The sequence below is a fragment of the Myotis lucifugus genome, unplaced genomic scaffold, assembly GCF_000147115.1.
Source record: "Myotis lucifugus unplaced genomic scaffold, Myoluc2.0 scaffold_48, whole genome shotgun sequence".
NCBI lineage: Eukaryota > Metazoa > Chordata > Mammalia > Chiroptera > Vespertilionidae > Myotis > Myotis lucifugus.
In genome coordinates, this window is record NW_005871096.1 from 6,069,144 (window position 1) to 6,086,355 (window position 17,212).

The following is a 17,212-nucleotide window of genomic DNA, read 5'->3' on the forward strand; positions in this document are numbered from 1 at the left end:
GATATACTCCACTCCCTTCAATGTCAGCTTTATCAGTAGGAAAGGTAATATTTTGGTCTCCACCTGCTTTATCCTTTGCCTGGTTTTTTTTTTTTTTTTTTTTTTTTTTTTTTTTTTTTTTTTTTTTTTTTTTTTTTAGGTAGAAAAAGATTAGGGAGAAGGAAGCTAGTTACTCCAGTGGGAAATATACTATTAAAAATGGGATATATGGCCAAAACCGGTTTGGCTCAGTGGATAGAGCGTTGGCCTGCGGACTGAAGGGTCCCGGGTTCGATTCCGGTCAAGGGCATGTGCCTTGGTTGCGGGCATATCCCCAGTGGGAGATGTGCAGGAGGCAGCTGATCGATGTTTCTCTCTCATCGGTGTTTCTGACTCTCTGTCTCTCTCCCTTCCTCTCTGTAAAAAATCAATAAAATATATATAAAAAAAATGGGATATATGAAACTTGATTTTCAAAAGGATTCTTTTTAAGATATAAAGATAAAAACTAATCAAACACAATATGAATATTTTCTGATACAATTTAAATAATGAAAGTGCATCTTTTCAGAGAAGAAGAGCACTCATGGTGTAGCACACAAGAGCCCGAATCTTTTCATCGATGTGTAAAACCCAAAGGATTGTTTCTGTGATTCAGTTGGATCAAAGTGTAGATTCACATTTGATAATGTCTTCAACTCTTCTCAGGATTCTACAGTTTTCTGTCTGGAAATAGCCATTGCCACGTGCACAATTAAAACTTGAGAAAGTGACCGAGAATCATCACACCATGTGAAAAGGCCGCAGAGCAGTAACCACTCCGTGAAGGCGGGAGAGAAACCTGCCAACATACATTCTTTGTGGATGAGAAAAATGCATCAGAAATTGGAAAATTAGCGTTGGCACCATATTTATCCATGGAGTGAGTCTTTCACTCACTTCTCTCCCACGTTTGCAGTGCCAAATAGTTGATCCTAATAGCCCCTTGAGCAATAGTCACTATCGTCTTCTCCAATAACTTCAGTCTTCCTATGGCAAACTGAAAAATATTGGCCTTAACCATATAACCTCTCTCTACTGCTCCTAAGTTGCTATTTGGAAATTCATCAAATAATCTTTAGGCCTATCAGTGAAGACAAAAATTATCAGCAAACTTGCTCTTGCAATTTTGCTTGCAAGCTATCTAAAGAAACAAAGGGGCTGAGACTATTCAAAGACTGTATGGCACTTAGGAACCCATGAGAGGTTAGAAGTCTAGCGTGGAAATGTGGACAGGGACTGAGAGAGCTGAAGGAGACACTGCAAAGCTCAGAGCAGATATGTGCAGTGCTCGTTCAAATCCAGGTCTGATTCCACAGGGTGTGTGTGTGTGTATGTGTGTGTGTGTGTGTGTGCAGGTGCCCATGTTCAGGTGTGTTAACCAGAAAGTATGAGAAAGAGTTAACCACTTTTTTCTTGTTTTTAATGGAGACATCTGGGCATTCATGATGGTCAAGATCATGGAAACGGCCCTCGCTGGTTTGACTCAATGGATAGAGCATTGGCCTGCGGACTGAAGGGTCCCGGGTTCGATTCCAGCCAAGGGCACATGCCTGGGTTCCGGGCTCAATCCCCAGTGTCGGGTGTGCAGGAGGCAGCCAATCAATGATTCTCTCTTATCATTGATGTTTCTATCTCTCTCTCCCTCTCCCTTCCTTTCTAAAATCAATAAAATATATTTTTTTTAAAAGATCATGGAAACGTTGTAAGTCTTGGGGGGCTCCTGGTCTAACCCTCTGAATGTTCTGTGAGGCCTCAAGGACATTACTTCTCTTAGGTTTGTTCTCAAAGTCCAGTGAGATTCTCCTCATCTATAATATTAGCATAATAATATCTCCCATTTGTCATGCACTTACAATGTGCCAGACACAATGCTGAAAAGTTTAAATATCCTATATAATAAAAGGCTAATATGAAAATTGTCCCCTCTATCGGGAGTTCAACCAGGAGTTCGACCAGGGGGCACAGCCAGCTGGCCAACCTCCCGAGTCGCCTCCCCCAAACCAGCCTGGCTGCAATCAGGGTGGGCTGGCCAGACACCATCTGTGCACGAATTCATGCACCCAGCTTCTAGCATTATATAATTTACTTTGTCCCCCAATCCATTAAGGTTTTCTTTATATTGATTTTACAAATGAAGAATCAGACACAGAGCAGTTACTTAACTTGCCTGAAGTCACAAAGCTGGAAAGTGTGGAAGAGATAGGATGTTAACTCAGGTGTGAACCCAAAGCCCATACCCTCCAATACCTCATTCTACTACCTTCAGGCAGGATGTTTCTGGTAGGACAGGTTCAGATGCAGGTGACCTAAAATCTCAAAGTTATCCCTCACCATTACCAAGGACTGCAGCTCCTTCTTGTTGCTTTACCCTTGTCCACAAGTGGCTTCCACCTCATGGGCTGAGATGGCTGATCACGCACAGCCATCATGTCCACATCCCAGTCAGCATGAAAAGAAAAGCAACAAAAGGGCAAGTTCTCCCCGGTGAAGGACATTTCCTGAAAATTACACACAGCTCTTCTGCTTATGTCCCGTTGACCATGTGGGCACACATAGCTACAAGGGAAGCTGGGATGTGTAATCTTATTGCAGAGAGTCGTGTGCTTGGCTACAACACATGGGATTATGTGATTAGGAAGAAGGGGAGGACAGACACTGGAGGACAATCTCTGACAGACAGGGTTATTGAAACTTGGAGGGATAATGTATATGAAACACTCACTTCACTGCCTGACACATAGCAGATACTTGGAAAGTAACCCTGTTTATTATTTATTATTATTGACTCAAATCTGGCACTCTGTGGAACACATGCAGAAAATCATAAATTCAAATCAGGCCAGGAAAGGGCACAGAGAAAGGGTAGGAGAAGAAAACAATTCTTAAATTTACGCCATGATATCAGGGATTGGCACCTCCTTGTTCTTTTGCACAAAAGTACCATCTTTGGGCATCTGTAGGATCCCCAGCACTAGGTGGAAGGTGATAATGAGTAAATGCTTCAGCAACCATCCTTGCAGACTCAGTCCACACCTCGTGGCCCACTGCCTGATGGGATCACAGGAGACCTCTGGTAAGTGATTTTTGGTGCAGCAGTTAATGGCAATGCAGTTTTCACTACAGTAAGAAAATTGAAATCTCAGCCAGCCTCTGTGGGTCCCATCTAAGCCAACCTTCATTTCTCATAAGATTGTGTGTTGTTTTCTTCCCTCTCATGATTAACCTTTATCATGAAGGGTAGGGGGAGCAAGGTAATTGAAATCCCCAGGAAATCTCCACATCATACTACCATTTAAAATATATATATTATTGATTAAGTTGGGGGAGGGGGAAGAGAGAGAGAGAGAGAGAGAGAGAGAGAGAGAGAGAAGCACTGATTTGTTGTTTCACTTATTTATGCATTCACTGGTTGCTTCTTGTATTTGCCCTGACTGGGGATCAAATCTGTGACCTTTGCGACCTTTGTCAGGACAATGGTCTAACCAGCTATGCTACCTGGCCGGGGCCCAGAGTACCAGTTTGACAACCTTCCTCAACCATCCTGACACCAGAGCTCTGGAGAGGTAGAGAAGGGACTGTTTTTAATTTGATGAGGAACTATTACCTAGCAGGGAAGGTTCCAGATGGCTAGTCTGAGTTAAAGTGACAGACACACAGACAGTGCAGAAGGGGAAATAAGAAAGGGAAAGAAGAGAAAAGAGGAAAAGTGGTGGCACCAAGCGACCCATGTCAATGAAAAGTTCTTAAATGTACGGGACAACGTTCCTTGGGCAGGAAGTCTTTGGAACATGGGTCCTGTGAACGCTTCCACACAAAGTATGTTTTCAACCCCACTGGGCTCTTGCTCTTTGAATTGCAAATGATCTGTGGCTGCCCAGATTTTCTCCCTTGTCAGAGAAAAGTTAGCTGAACACAAAGCAGAGTTGCTCCCTCAGATGCCGCTGACCTCTGAATCCTGGGTCATTGTCTCTCAGCTCCTGACCTCTCAGAGGCCCCTTTCCTGTCTCTGCTGGCTCCTTCCTTACCGCTTTCATTTTTGCACCACCCACTCAACAGGGTAGGCAAGGATCTAATAGATTTGCCACAAAGAGAACATCTGCTTAGCTATGTAAGTCAAGGCATTCTCCTAATATTGTTGAGAAAGCAAAAGAGCACATGACATCCTCCATTCAGCAAGGGCACACCCTGCAAAACAGCTTGAGGTTTTACCTCTTCCATGTTTTTTTCTGCCATTGCTCAAGGTCTGACCAGATGGTTCCTGGCTGCCATTGTCTTAACCCAGAACTGATAACTGCATCAATCATGTACAAATTATTTCCAGAGGGGGAACTATGGTAAAATCAGGAAGGAGGGAAAGTTTGATTTTAGCAGACAGCCAGAATCAAAGACTTTGATCAATTCGACATGGAGTGGTGATGGGGGGGATCCATCTCAGCCATCCTGGAGAGCCTCGTGTCTTCTCTGTTTGATTGCTCAAGACATTGGCAGGAAGAGGATTATCATATTCCTCATTTATTCATTCACACATCCTCAAATTCTTCTTGCCCAATCTCACTCTTTTAGGGGATACTTCTTTTGCCACAATCGACAGAAGTTCATGGACACTGGAGTTAAATTCATCTGTTAGTCTCTTGGAGGACAATCTACCCCAATGATTACATCACTAGTCAGTCAGTTAGGTTCAAGTCCCCTCTTTAAGCCTGGAAACTTCCTGGCCCCCACTATTACCCTTGAATCCTGGTTCATTTACATCTGCATGTCTGAGAGACATTTGATCCTGGGATAGCAAGACCAACCAGGAGACCAGCAGAGTCTGACTTATCATCACCTTCTCCTTTTGCATCTCTGAATCCAAGCCACAGGTTACCCTTCCCAGACCTCATGTATAAAGCTGACCCCTCCTGTTTGGCATCCTACAGAAAGATAGGCAGCAGACAGACAGATAGTGGGCTGAGAAAGGAAAGAATCACAGATCATGGATTTCAGAGTTATGAAGAACCTCAAAAACCATCTGGGCTTGTCACTTTACAGAGGAGAGTGCCATGGTCAAGGTCACACAGAAACCTGTGGCAGAGCCAGGCCCACAGACCGATCCTCTGGCTCACAGCTCAGGGCTCTCTCAGTTATGCTCAGTGTGCCTGATGAAATGCTGGCCTGATATGTACCAAATGACATTCCCCAAATGCTAGCGTTCACAACATCATGTGAAGATACCAAAGAGACACAAATGTGGAACAATTGACAGAGAGGAAGGGGCAGGAACTTCTTTTTATTTATGATCACCTGGTACCTCTATTGGCCTATTCACAATGGGGGAATGTTGAATGGATGTGAAGGATGGAAGGGAGCAGAAGAAAGAAAATGAGAGAGTCAGAAGAACATAGCATGGTGACTGGGAAACGAAGCTATGGAACCAACCCTTATGAGTCTAATCCTGGCTCTCACACTTACTAGCTGTGTTGCTTAAACTTTCTATGCCTTGGTGTATTCATCTTTAAAGGGGAGATAATAATATTATCTACTCAAAAGGTGTGAAGTAAATGAGTCCTTTCATGGAAAGCACTTAGGACAGTCCCTGACACTTAGGTAGTCATTGCTATTATTATTAGGGAAAGGAAGCATGAGGAGCAGCCAGAAGGAAGCCATAGACATCTCTCAGGCCTGACTGTAAGTAAGTCACCCTTCCTATTTCTAGTAGTGTTGCTAGGAGGCATTATAGCACAATGAAAAGAGCCTGGTATTGACAACTGGATCAGTTAGTATAAGTTTAAGCTGCTGTAACAAAGAGGTCCAAAAATATCATGAGTAACAAAACAAAGAAGATTATTTCTCTGTCACATAATAATCCAGATATGGACTGTGCTGGTCAGTAAAGCAGCTCTGTTGTTTACAGTCATTCAGGATCCCTGGTTCTTTCTAAGTTGATGCTTTGCCATCCTCTTCAGGATCTTGTCCAACTAAGTCACCACCACATCCGGATTTTAGCCAGCCGATGGAAGAAGAGAGCATGGAAGAAGCACTCTCATGATCTTACAGCTCAGGCTCAGAGGTGACACCATGATTTCTGCTCACATTTACTTGTATGAATTGCATCAGGTGGTCACAGCTGGCTGCAAGGCAGGCCGAGGCAGCCATGAGCCCACAGAGGAGGGGAGAGCAGAACTATGTCCAAGTTCAGTTCTTTCCATTATTTACTGTGTTTGGAGGCAAGTTAAGTAACTGTCCCCACCTCTTTTAGTTCATGCATAAACCAATTCTCTATTCTTGGGCATCCTTTTATTGTACAAGTATTTCCTGAATACCTACTATGTGCCTGGCACTAAGTCCTAGAGATGCATCTTTGAACAAAACAGACTAAGCCCCTTCCTCTCTGAGGTAGATTCACTGTGAAGCGAATGAGGAGTCTTCCAAGGACCTTTTATTTTCATTCTAAATCAACATTCATTTTCAGGCCTAATTTTATATTCTTATTTTTTTATTGTTTTTCTTAGAAATTACTTCAGATTTATATGCACATTAGTCCCCACAAAACTTGGATCTGTCCCTACTGCTTTCATGGAGCTAACATTCTAGTTGGGAGAAAGAAGGTAAACAAGTACACGAATAAACATAACAAAGATGGTGATAAGTGTTATGGCATGTAGACCCAGAAAAGATTCATTTCATGTGAACCCCAAGAAATAACTTATTTACCTTCTGAGATGGATTCCCCATAATCAACCGAGGGCCCAAATTTTAAAAATAAGAGTCTAGCAGCCATCTGCTGGCATGGGCTTCTCATTTAACTAACTCATAACTCTGAAAAGCAGGAAGTAACTCTGAAAACCAGGAAGAGTCCTCTACTGAACTCTTGCTTCCTGGCACTATGCCCTGCCCTTTTACACTTTTATAAAGGAGTTCCTGGTTTTATCTTTCAATCAATGGACTGAGACCTGCCCCATCCAATCAGAACTGTTCCATCTCAACTAATCAGGACCCCATAATACCAACCAATCAGAATTTCATAATTCAGACCAATCAGAAGTGTACCAATTTGGATACTTCATTTGCATAAGATGGACCTAATGAAGGAACCTGGGCAGGAACTTTGTGTATTAAAAAACAAAGCAGCCAGGCTGGTGTAGCTCAGTGGTTGAGCATCTACCATGAACCAGGAGGTCACGGTTCGATCCCCTGTCAGGGCACATACCCGGGTTGCAGGCTTGATCCCCAGTGGGGGGTATGCAGGGAGTCAATGGTTCTCTCTCATCATTGATGTTTCTATCTCTTCCTTCCTCTGGGAAATCAATAAAAATATATTTAAAAAACAAAAAACAGCCTCCCCTTTGTCTTGGAGAAGCACGCTGGGTTTTCCCCCTGCGGCTGTGTTTCCCCATTTTGCAAACTGTTTACCTGAATAAAGTCTCTCCTTTTTCTGCTCCAATGCCTTTTGGTTTTGTTTACGGAGGGAAGGAGTAAAGCAGGGTAAGGGGAGCGAGCACTACTTATTTTTTTTTTAATATATTTTACTGATTTTTCACAGAGAGGAAGGGAGAGGGACAGAGAGTTAGAAACATCGATGAGAGAAAAACATCAATCAGCTGCCTTCTGCACACCCCCAACCGGGGACGTGACCGCAACCAAGGTACATGCCCCTGACCGGAATCAAACCCGGGACCCTTCAGTCTGCAGGCCGACGCTCTCTCCACTGAGCCAAACGGGCCAGGGCAGAGCACTACTTATTTAGCACAGTTTGAGACCCTGTCATGTGAGCAGAAATGGAACCAACTGCGCTGTTCCTACTTTTTACTGGTATGAAAACCACTGTGGTTTATCCTCTTATGCACAAATCTTCGGGTATGCTTCCGATTAATTTTTAGAAGTTATTTCTGGTAGTAGAGTTACTGAGTCAGAGGGAGAAATGTTTTTAAGGTTCTTGAGAACCATGGGCTAAAACCTCTCTTTTGTTTGAGATGAGGGTTATATATGAAGCAATGATAAAGATCTAGATTTTGAGGCATCTTAAATAACATATTTTCAAAGGTTAAAGGTGCTCAAGGATTTTAAGGGTTACTTATATCAGGACAGCCTGTCTGGGCTTTTCCCTGCCCTAGGTCCTAGCTGGCCTTTTTCACCTCCCATCCTAGACACCTACATGCAAGTTCTTATCCTAGAATTATTTCTTAAGTCACAGAATTGTAGTGGGAGAAGGAATCTTTGTGTTGATGAGTTCATTGCAGAGATAGTGTTGACTTGCCCTAAGCCTTATAGTGACGAGCTAAGATAAAGCCTCAATCTCTCACTTCCTGTGTCTGTAATAAAAATCAGTGACAATTGAAATGTGTTTACAGTGTTTTGTGACAATAGAACTTCAGAAAGTAGTTTTAAAATAAACATCCATGGAGAAGGCCTGCAGATTTATCTGCATCATAGGTGGTATGAGCATTAATTAAGATAATAAACATGAAGTACATAGGACAGGGCTGGAACATTGTGACATTTTAATGTTAGCAATAGTCCAGCCAGCATGGCTCAGTGGTTGAGCATGAACCTATGAACCAGGAGGACACAGTTCAATTCCGGGACAGGGCACATGCCCAGGTTTTGGGGTTCAATCCCCAGTGTGGGGCATGCAGGAGGCAGCTAATCAATGATTCTCTCTCATCATTGATGATTCTGTCTCTCTCTCCTCTCCCTACCTCTCTGAAATCAATTAAATAAATAAATAAATTAATTAATTAATAAAAAATGTTAGTGATGGATGCTACTTTGGTGGCAAAGCAAGGAGAGTGTTCCAAGACCAGATGTGGGCCCCGTGGGAAAGGGAGCAGGTGTAGGGTAGTGTGGAGTGGTCTTGGGGCCTATAGGCATGGACAGAAGAGCTTCACAGAAAGGGCTGGCCATTCTACCTCTGGAATCCCAGGACCAGGGGAAGGAGTCACACGAGACCACCCAGAGGGACAGAGACCTTCAGCCTGGGTCAAGGGAACCACAGGAGACAGGGGCCCAGCTGGACGCCTCTGCAGAGCCCATAACAGGGCCAGCTTTCATCATCTGCCAGGCCACCCCACGGAGGCCAGCTGCCGGCCCAAAAGGGCTTAGGCCACCCAGTCATGTGAGAACTATATTATTCCCTTACCTCTCTTTCTGGGCTTCGTTCCAGGCATGGAGGAAAACAGCAGCTAGCAAAGGGGAGGAGGTGAGCAGAGGGAGAGGAGAGGAAAAGGACCATGCCCCTTTCCCAGGGCCAGCTTCCAGAATGAGGCAGGTCTGAGCCAAGGGAGGAGAGAAGAGTTAAGACTAACTCAGTTTCAGAATTTTAACTATTACGTGGGACGTGGGATGCTCAGATCTGAAGCGAGGTTATTTTTTGCAACTCAAAGAATTTTTGTTTTTATTGCCTGAATGTGACAGTAGTAAGTCGTTGGCCTCTTCAAGACTACACTGGGGAGAGTATTCTGCTGCTATAAAATAAAATTTTAATGGACAGTGGGGCGGGGGAACGCTACAAAACTTGGATCTGCCCCTGTGCTCTCGTGGCAGATAGATTATAGATAGGGAGAGAAAAAGAGGACAGAGAGACAAAGTTGCATTTTGTTTACAATCTCTGTTTCATGCTTTCCAGTGTGTCAGTTGCACATGATTTTAATTTGATAATCATTCTGTCTGTGTTATACATGTCCTATGCTATTTCTTAAATCATCACTTTCTGCTAACAGGAGACACTTTTATTCCACAGTCGTACATTCACTCATGAGTTAAAAGTACTTTTTTAAATTTCTTTTTAAACCTCTCTTCCTGACTGCACACATTAGAGTTTTATTTTTCTAGAATCCTCTCAGTTACTCTAGCCTCAGTAATATACATTACATAGGCCGATATTACTCTAAACCAGCCGTGGGCAAACTACGGCCCGCAGGCCGGATCCGGCCCGTTTGAAATGAATAAAACTAAAAAAAAAAAAAGACCGTACCCTTTTATGTAATGATGTTTACTTTGAATTTATATTAGTTCACACAAACACTCCATCCATGCTTTTGTTCCGGCCCTCCGGTCCAGTTTAAGAACCCATTGTGGCCCTCGAGTCAAAAAGTTTGCCCACCCCTGCTCTAAACTGTACATGAGCTCAAAATAGCTATCATTGACTCCTGATATCTCTGAGCCATAGAGTCCCACACAGTGTTTTCATATCTCTTAAGGTCTTTTCCATCACCCTCCACTGACAGCCTATACTCATTCATCCGTCATTTATTGGATTGGGAACCCTCTGCATGCCAATGCCCCTGTGGGGTGCTGAACATACAAACCTCAGAGCTGAATGACACACAAGGCACCTACCATCTACTCTCCATAAATCAATGGATATTAAATTATTGTGGAAACAAGTGATAAGGACCAATTTGGCATCACATACAAGGTGCAGTGGGAGTAATTAACTCTACCTGGTAATGGGTCAAATCAGTTTCACAGAATGAAGACTATGGGACTGGAAGGGTAGGTTGGACTCTCACAGGCAGCTAAGGGAGGGAGGGGGAGGACAGAGGGAACAGCTTGTACAGAAGCACTGCATGAGTCAGGACAGACCAAGTTATGCTGTGGTAACAAAAGGACCCTGAAGCCTTAGTAACTTAATAAAACTAAGGTTTATTTTTTCACTCAAACCACATGTCCAATGCAGGTCAGCTGGTTAGGGATGGGGAGGATCAGGGACAGGGCTCTGCTCTACACAGTCACTTGGGGAAGCAGGCTTATAGCTGTACCATCCAGAACCTGTGGCTTCCAAGTTGGCATGGCAGAAAACAAAAAGCTGGAAGGCAACACACTGGCTGTTAAATACTTCAGCACAAAAATGATACATAAAATTAATTCACAGCACATTCGCTAGAACTAATCACATGCCTCACTGGGCTGTGAAATGTACAGGAACACATGGCTCTTCCAGGAGTAGTAAATGTCTCTACTACAAGCTCAAAGGCATGAAATCATTTCCCAGGTTTAGGATGTGAAATAGTTCAAAATGGTTGGAGAAGAGAGTGCAGAAAGGCAGCATCAAAAGTTGAGTTAGGAAAGTAAGAAGATGATGAAATTTTGTGTGCCATGCATAGGAGTTTGGGCCACCATATGTGCAGAGCACAGCTTTTTAAGAGTTTTAAACATGTGATGGGCATATTTGTGTTTTAAATACATCTGTCATGAAGTGTTGGGGAGCACACGAGACTTGGTTGGAAAGTTTGTAAGGAGGACATTTCGAGAAAAGGGAAGAGTGTTGAAGGCGGCCTGCCCTGTTCATCGGGATTCCAACTTAGGGGAGCGCAGAAGGCGGCACCCCTAATTATTCCTTGACCTTTTCAAACAAGTCTGTGCTTGAGCAGACCCCCAGGTGGAATCCTTATGCTTAACCTTTGGGTGTCCTTGGTTAAAGGACACTGCAAACACGTGTGCCAAGATTACTTATCCTACTGATTGTATCTAAAAGATAAACTTCATCTCAAACTGCTGCTACAATAATAGCCTAACAAGGCAGGCGATCAAGGCTGTCTGGTTCCTTTAGCCAGGCAGTCCCTTAGTCCTCTCTTTCACAGCAAACTTTGTGTCAGAGTAATCATTCATCCATCGCTCAGGGTCTGCTGGTCAGCCCCGGCAATGAAGCAACATGGAGGATGAATTGGAAGGGATTCAGACAGGAGATGGAAAGACCAGTTTAATTCCCACAATTGTCCAGGTTAAAGATGATGAGGGAACTAAAATCGGGTCACTGGGGATGCATATGAGAAATGTTGAAGAGCTAGTCAATAGAACCTCATGGCTATTTAGAAATGGAAGAGGGAAGAGAATAGGATGACTTTCTATTCTGCTTTAGATGGGACTTGGTGCCACCAGTTAAGATAAAGAGCACAGGAGGATGAGTAGCTTTGGGGAAAAGACAATGAGGACAATTTGGGACCTGAGTTTGAGTTACTTATTGTGCTTGTTATGGATTGAATTGTGGCCCCCAAGATTTGTTTAAGTTGTAAGTCCCATTAGCTCAGAATGTGACCTTATTTGGAAATAGGGTAGTTGCAGATATTAGTTAAGATGAGGTCATCCAGAATAGACAGGACCCTTAATCCAATATGACTGGTAACCTTATAAGAAGATGTCTATGTACAGCCGGTGTGGCTCGGTGATTGAGTGTTGACCCATGAACCAAGAGGTTGCTGGTTCAATCCCTGGTCAGGGCACATGCCTGAGTTGTGGGGGGCGTGCAGGAGGCAGCCAGTTGATGATGCTTCATCAATGTCTCTATCTCTCTCTCTCTCTCTAAAAATCAATTAAAAATATATCTTTTTTAAAAGATGGCTATATATCACTTCTTGGCCTTTTGGCTAAGATCAAGTGTAGTATCTGTTCTTATCAGTTTAAAAAGATGGCTATATGACAATGGAGACAGAGGTTGGAGTCATGCATCTAGAAGCCAAGAAATACCAGGATTGCCAGAAAACACTAGAAGCTGGAAGAGGCAAGGAAGGGTTCTCTACATGTTTCAGAGGGAGCATGGCCCTGCCAACACCTTGATTTCAGACTTTCTTCAGAATTGTGAGAGAATACATTTTTGTTGTTTTAAGCCAATTTATGGTACTTTGTTATGGCGGCCATAAGAAGTGGGCATAGGCATGAACGTGGAGCTGTCCGGGTCCAAGGTCAACCGGATGAGGTCAGATTGGTCTTCTTTCAAAAGCCCAAAAGGGGGTTACTGAGGAACACAGAGCATGCTGGGGGCACCTGCTGGCAGAGATTGATTCATCCCAGGGTGGAGAGGAGAAAGGGTAATTAGACAGGGAAACTTCACAATGAGGATGACATTTGGAGAGGGCTTTAGGGAAAAAGTAGAAATCTTTTTCTCTCTTAGGTGATGATAAACTTCTGGCAGCCAAGTCTACATATCTATTCAAGTATTTGACAAATATTTATTGAGCACTTTTGTGTTGGGCTCTATGCTACGCACGGAGAATATAATGGCAAGCAAAACAGGCACGTCCCCATTCTCATGCAATGTGTAATTTACTGGGGAGGATGACATTGATCAAGTAATCAGTCAAAGAAATATGTAAGCACTCACTCTGATTAATGATATGAAAAGAAATTACCAAGTTAAGAGAACATGTTGCAAGGAAATCGGTCAAGCCTGGAGGCTGTGAGAGGCTTGTTAAAGAAGCCATGTCTGAGCTGAGATCTGGGGTAAAGATGTTAATTTTAAGTGATGAAGGAAAGAATGGAGGCAGTCCAGGCAAAGGGTCTAAAGGAAGGAGACGAGGGCATGTGCACATTGGAGGATCTGAAAGACAGCCAGTGCCACTGCAGCACAGAAAGGGAGAAGGAGCGAGGCTGGGAGCAGGCAGCAGCCACAGCTTGCAGGACCTCGAAGGGTTTAGTGTTCATCCCATGAGCAATGAAGGAAAGGGAAAGCCAGTCAATGACTCGCACCAGGAGTGGGGAGAAAAAAGATCACATTTGCTTTCTGTGGGTTTTTTTTTTATTTTTACCTATTTATTTTTTATTTCTTAAAATATGTTTTTATTGATTTTAGAGAGGAAGAGAGAGAGAGAGATAGAAACATCAAAGGTGAAAGAGAATCATTGATCGGCTGCCTCCTGCACACCCCACACTGGGGACCAAGCCTGCAACCCGGGCATGTGCCCTGACTGGAAATAGAACCATAACCTCCTGGTTCATAGGTTGGTGCTAAACCACTGAGCCATGCCAGCTGGGTTCTGTGGGGTTTTGTTTGTGTTTTCTTTCTTTCTTTCTTTCTTTCTTTCTTCCTTCCTTCCTTCCTTCCTTCCGTCCTTCCTTCCTTCCTTTCTTTCTTTCTTCTTTCTAGATCACCTTGATGAGAATGACTAGAGAAAGCCAAGAATGGAAACAAATTGAACCATTAAGAAACTATCGCACGGGTCCAGTCCGGAGAGAACGGTGGCTGGAACAAGGTGGAAGCAAGGAGATGATAAATTCTGGAAGTATTTCTCTAGGCACTCAGTGAAGGGAAAAATTAATGAATGAATGAAATCGACCATCCATATCTGCAGCTATTCCGTGCTTTTCTGTCTTCAGGTTTTTAAATGCTGTCTCTCTGAAAAGTGGCATTGATGCCTCAGTACAAAACATCTTGACATCTGATAGTGAAGCTTGTGTATAAAGAAGAGGAAGTTAAATGTTGTTCTGGGGAGATGGTGAAACTCTCTCCAGACGGGGGAGGAAGGCTCATTGAGAGAGAACAAGAGGTTGGATCCTTGAAGACATTCAAGGCCAAGGAAGGCCTAAGGCAAGAACTATCTAAAGAAAGGAGTCCCAACAGCACCAGCCAGCCAAGAATCTCCTTTCATCTGATATTTTCTAAGGAGCATCACACACAGGCATTCAGAAGGGACAAAACGTACAGCTGAGCTCTCCCAAGCCACTCTGCAAAACAGTGTCACCACCTGGAGAGTGTGGATGCTTCTATAGTTTGATTTTCCTCCTCTGTTGCACTTAGACTGTGGACACGTGAGTAAGGATGGAGCCCGGAGCCCAGACTGTGGCCTTGCATTCCATGAGAAGGTGTGCTTCTTCCCAGGGGCCTGGCACACACCTGAAGTTCTCTGGAGCAGCTCAGATCCCAGCTCCCAAAGGAGGCAGAGCTGTGGTTCGGGGTGCTGAGAGACTTGGCCCACTTTTGCAACGTGGGATGTGTTGAGTTCAAATTGTTGGCTTAGTTGGGTACCTAATTAGATGTAAGATGCTCAGCTAAGAGACTCTGAAGACTACTTACCTTCTGACTATGGTTCAAAAGTGCTGGAATGCACTCTGCAGATTTAATTTAAAATCAATATGTTTCCATCCTAATTAACCATGCAACAGAACCTACTTATGAAGTGACAGACAGATGACTCAATATTTGTTTAATAATGACATCATGTTCGCATATATGCCCAAACTCCAATGATCCTGGGCTCCCTTGCCAAAGGGCAGTGCTCAAGCCCCCTTTTAAAATCTTCCTGTCATTTCTGAGCAAACCCAAAGGTGTCCATGTCCTGGCCACAGGAACCACACAGCATTCTCCACTGGCTTTTTCTGCGATAAGTCATCATGGTTAGACTCTACCAAACATACCCTTAAAGAAACCTCCTGTCACCACTGCTGACAGTGCTGATACTGTCCCCAAACTTTGTGACACAGTTTGTCATGTAGGTGCAAAGGCAGGATTGCCTGGGTCCAGGCTCACAGTCTTTTATACAAACGTTTCTTTGAAATATGGTTCTCACCCCTGTCCTTGGAGAAAACTCAAGGCAGGTGGAGGACAAAGGCCATGACATCCCTTTCTTCTGTCCCCTTTGTTGATGCAGGGTCCCCTGCACATCCCATTTCCATCTCTCCCTTTTCAGCTGCACAAACCCCAGGCATGTCCACAGAAACCCAAATATCCTTTCCTCCTCTACTAATTGCATTAAAGCCTCAGCAGTCCAGACACACACACACACACACACACACACACACACACACACACGGAAAAGGAGCCAAAGGCCACACATCTAGGAGTTCTAATAATGGAGGGTGAGTGTTTGGGTGTTTCTCATTTTTGTCTACTGACATACCCACTTACTTTGCTTGTCTGTTGTCATTTTATCTTGTAATGCTTTTTAAACACATGCATTAATATGCATTTCACATGTTATTACATAATGCTTTCATTTGCAGTGGTTCTCAACCTTCCTAATGCCGCGACCCTTTAATACAGTTCCTCATGTTATGGTGACCCCCAATTTCACTGTTACAAATTGAACATAATTAAAGCATAGTGATTAATCACAAAAACAATATGTAATTATATATGTGTTTTCCGATGGTCTTAGGCGACCCCTGTGAAAGGGTCGTTCGACCCCCAAAGGGGTCGCGACCCACAGGTTGAGAACCGCTGGTTTAAAGACTCGCTTTAGATCTTACCATTTGTCTGATAACTGGCAGCTCTCTGATTTATTTGGGTCTTCCTACAAGTTGCTCTCAACCTTTCGGGAACTGTTCTCTGCGTGTTTTCTGGCTTTGTGTCTCAACCTAAAAGGGAAGCTCATGAACGGTGGCATCTGTGAGCCCTCCCTGTGTGCCAGGTGCTGTGCCCAGCGCCACCCGCCCCAGAACGAGGACACAGGCCTTAGACACAGTGCCTTAGAGCGGATCAACCTCCAAGGCAGCACACAGTAGGTGCCAGGTGCATGGTGCCGAGACCCACGTTCTGCTGGAGCCAAGAGACCGAGCCTCCTTCCGGGGTACCTGTTTGGGCACTAGTTTGGGGGCTTCCTCAGGCACTGGCCAGCCAAACTCCCCTCTCTCAGGGCAACATCGTTCCTCTTACCCCAAACTCCAGTGTCTGGGAAGAAACAGGGCAGGGTTGGGCCCCTCTGTGGAACCCGCCCACTCCCACCCTCAGGCTCCCGCAGAGCAGGAGCGAAGCTCGGCCAGCCAGTTTGGAGCCGCTGTGGTCCGGCCACGCCCGCCCCACCCAGCCTCCTGCAAGGGCTTAAGTCAACAGGCGCAGAAAATCAGACGGACCATCCTGGGATCTGGAGAGGAAAAACCCCAGCAGCTGCCGCCTAATTGGCATTCCACACAGCTAGAGGCTCCCAGAGCACAGAAATGAATTAAATAAGCTTTTCTCCCCTCCAGGGTGGAGTACAGGCTCCAGGGCTCCACCCAAGTCACACCCTAGCTGCGGCTATTTTTAAGATTTAAATACCAGATGCCAGCAAACACAGAGACCTGGACTAAAGGCAAAGGCCTCCCTAGCCGAGTAGACCCCAGGCTCAGACGCCAACCCTGAGACTAATTGCAGGGGACAGAGCGCAGGGGACAGGGCACCTCCACAGAGGGCCTCAGAGAGCAGCTGCTGGGTGCTCCTCCTACACTCCCAGCCCAAGGCACGGCAGGGCGGGGTGCTGGGCAGGGATTTTACCTCTTAGGCTAAGAGCAGCCAGCACACTCCAGGAGAGCTTGCCAGGGCCAGCCACCAGCCGGGGAGGGGACCCGCCAGCAGCTGGGTGGGGTCCCAGGGCCCAGCGGAGGTTGGAACTAGAGGGAGCAGAGTTGGTCCAGGTGCAGAGGCAGAGACCTGGGGCAAATCCTGATTTCCTCTCTCACCCGGGGCGACTTTCTGTGGGGAGTGGCTGTGCAGGCCGGGAATTAAACCAACTGACTGGGAGTT

General features: G+C 44.8%; 1 pseudogene; it reads left to right on the forward strand.

The window, feature by feature from the left end:
* The first annotated feature begins 12,345 nt into the window (after nucleotides 1–12,345).
* LOC111825974 lies at nucleotides 12,346–12,448 on the forward strand (annotated as a pseudogene).
* The last annotated feature ends 4,764 nt before the right edge of the window (nucleotides 12,449–17,212 follow it).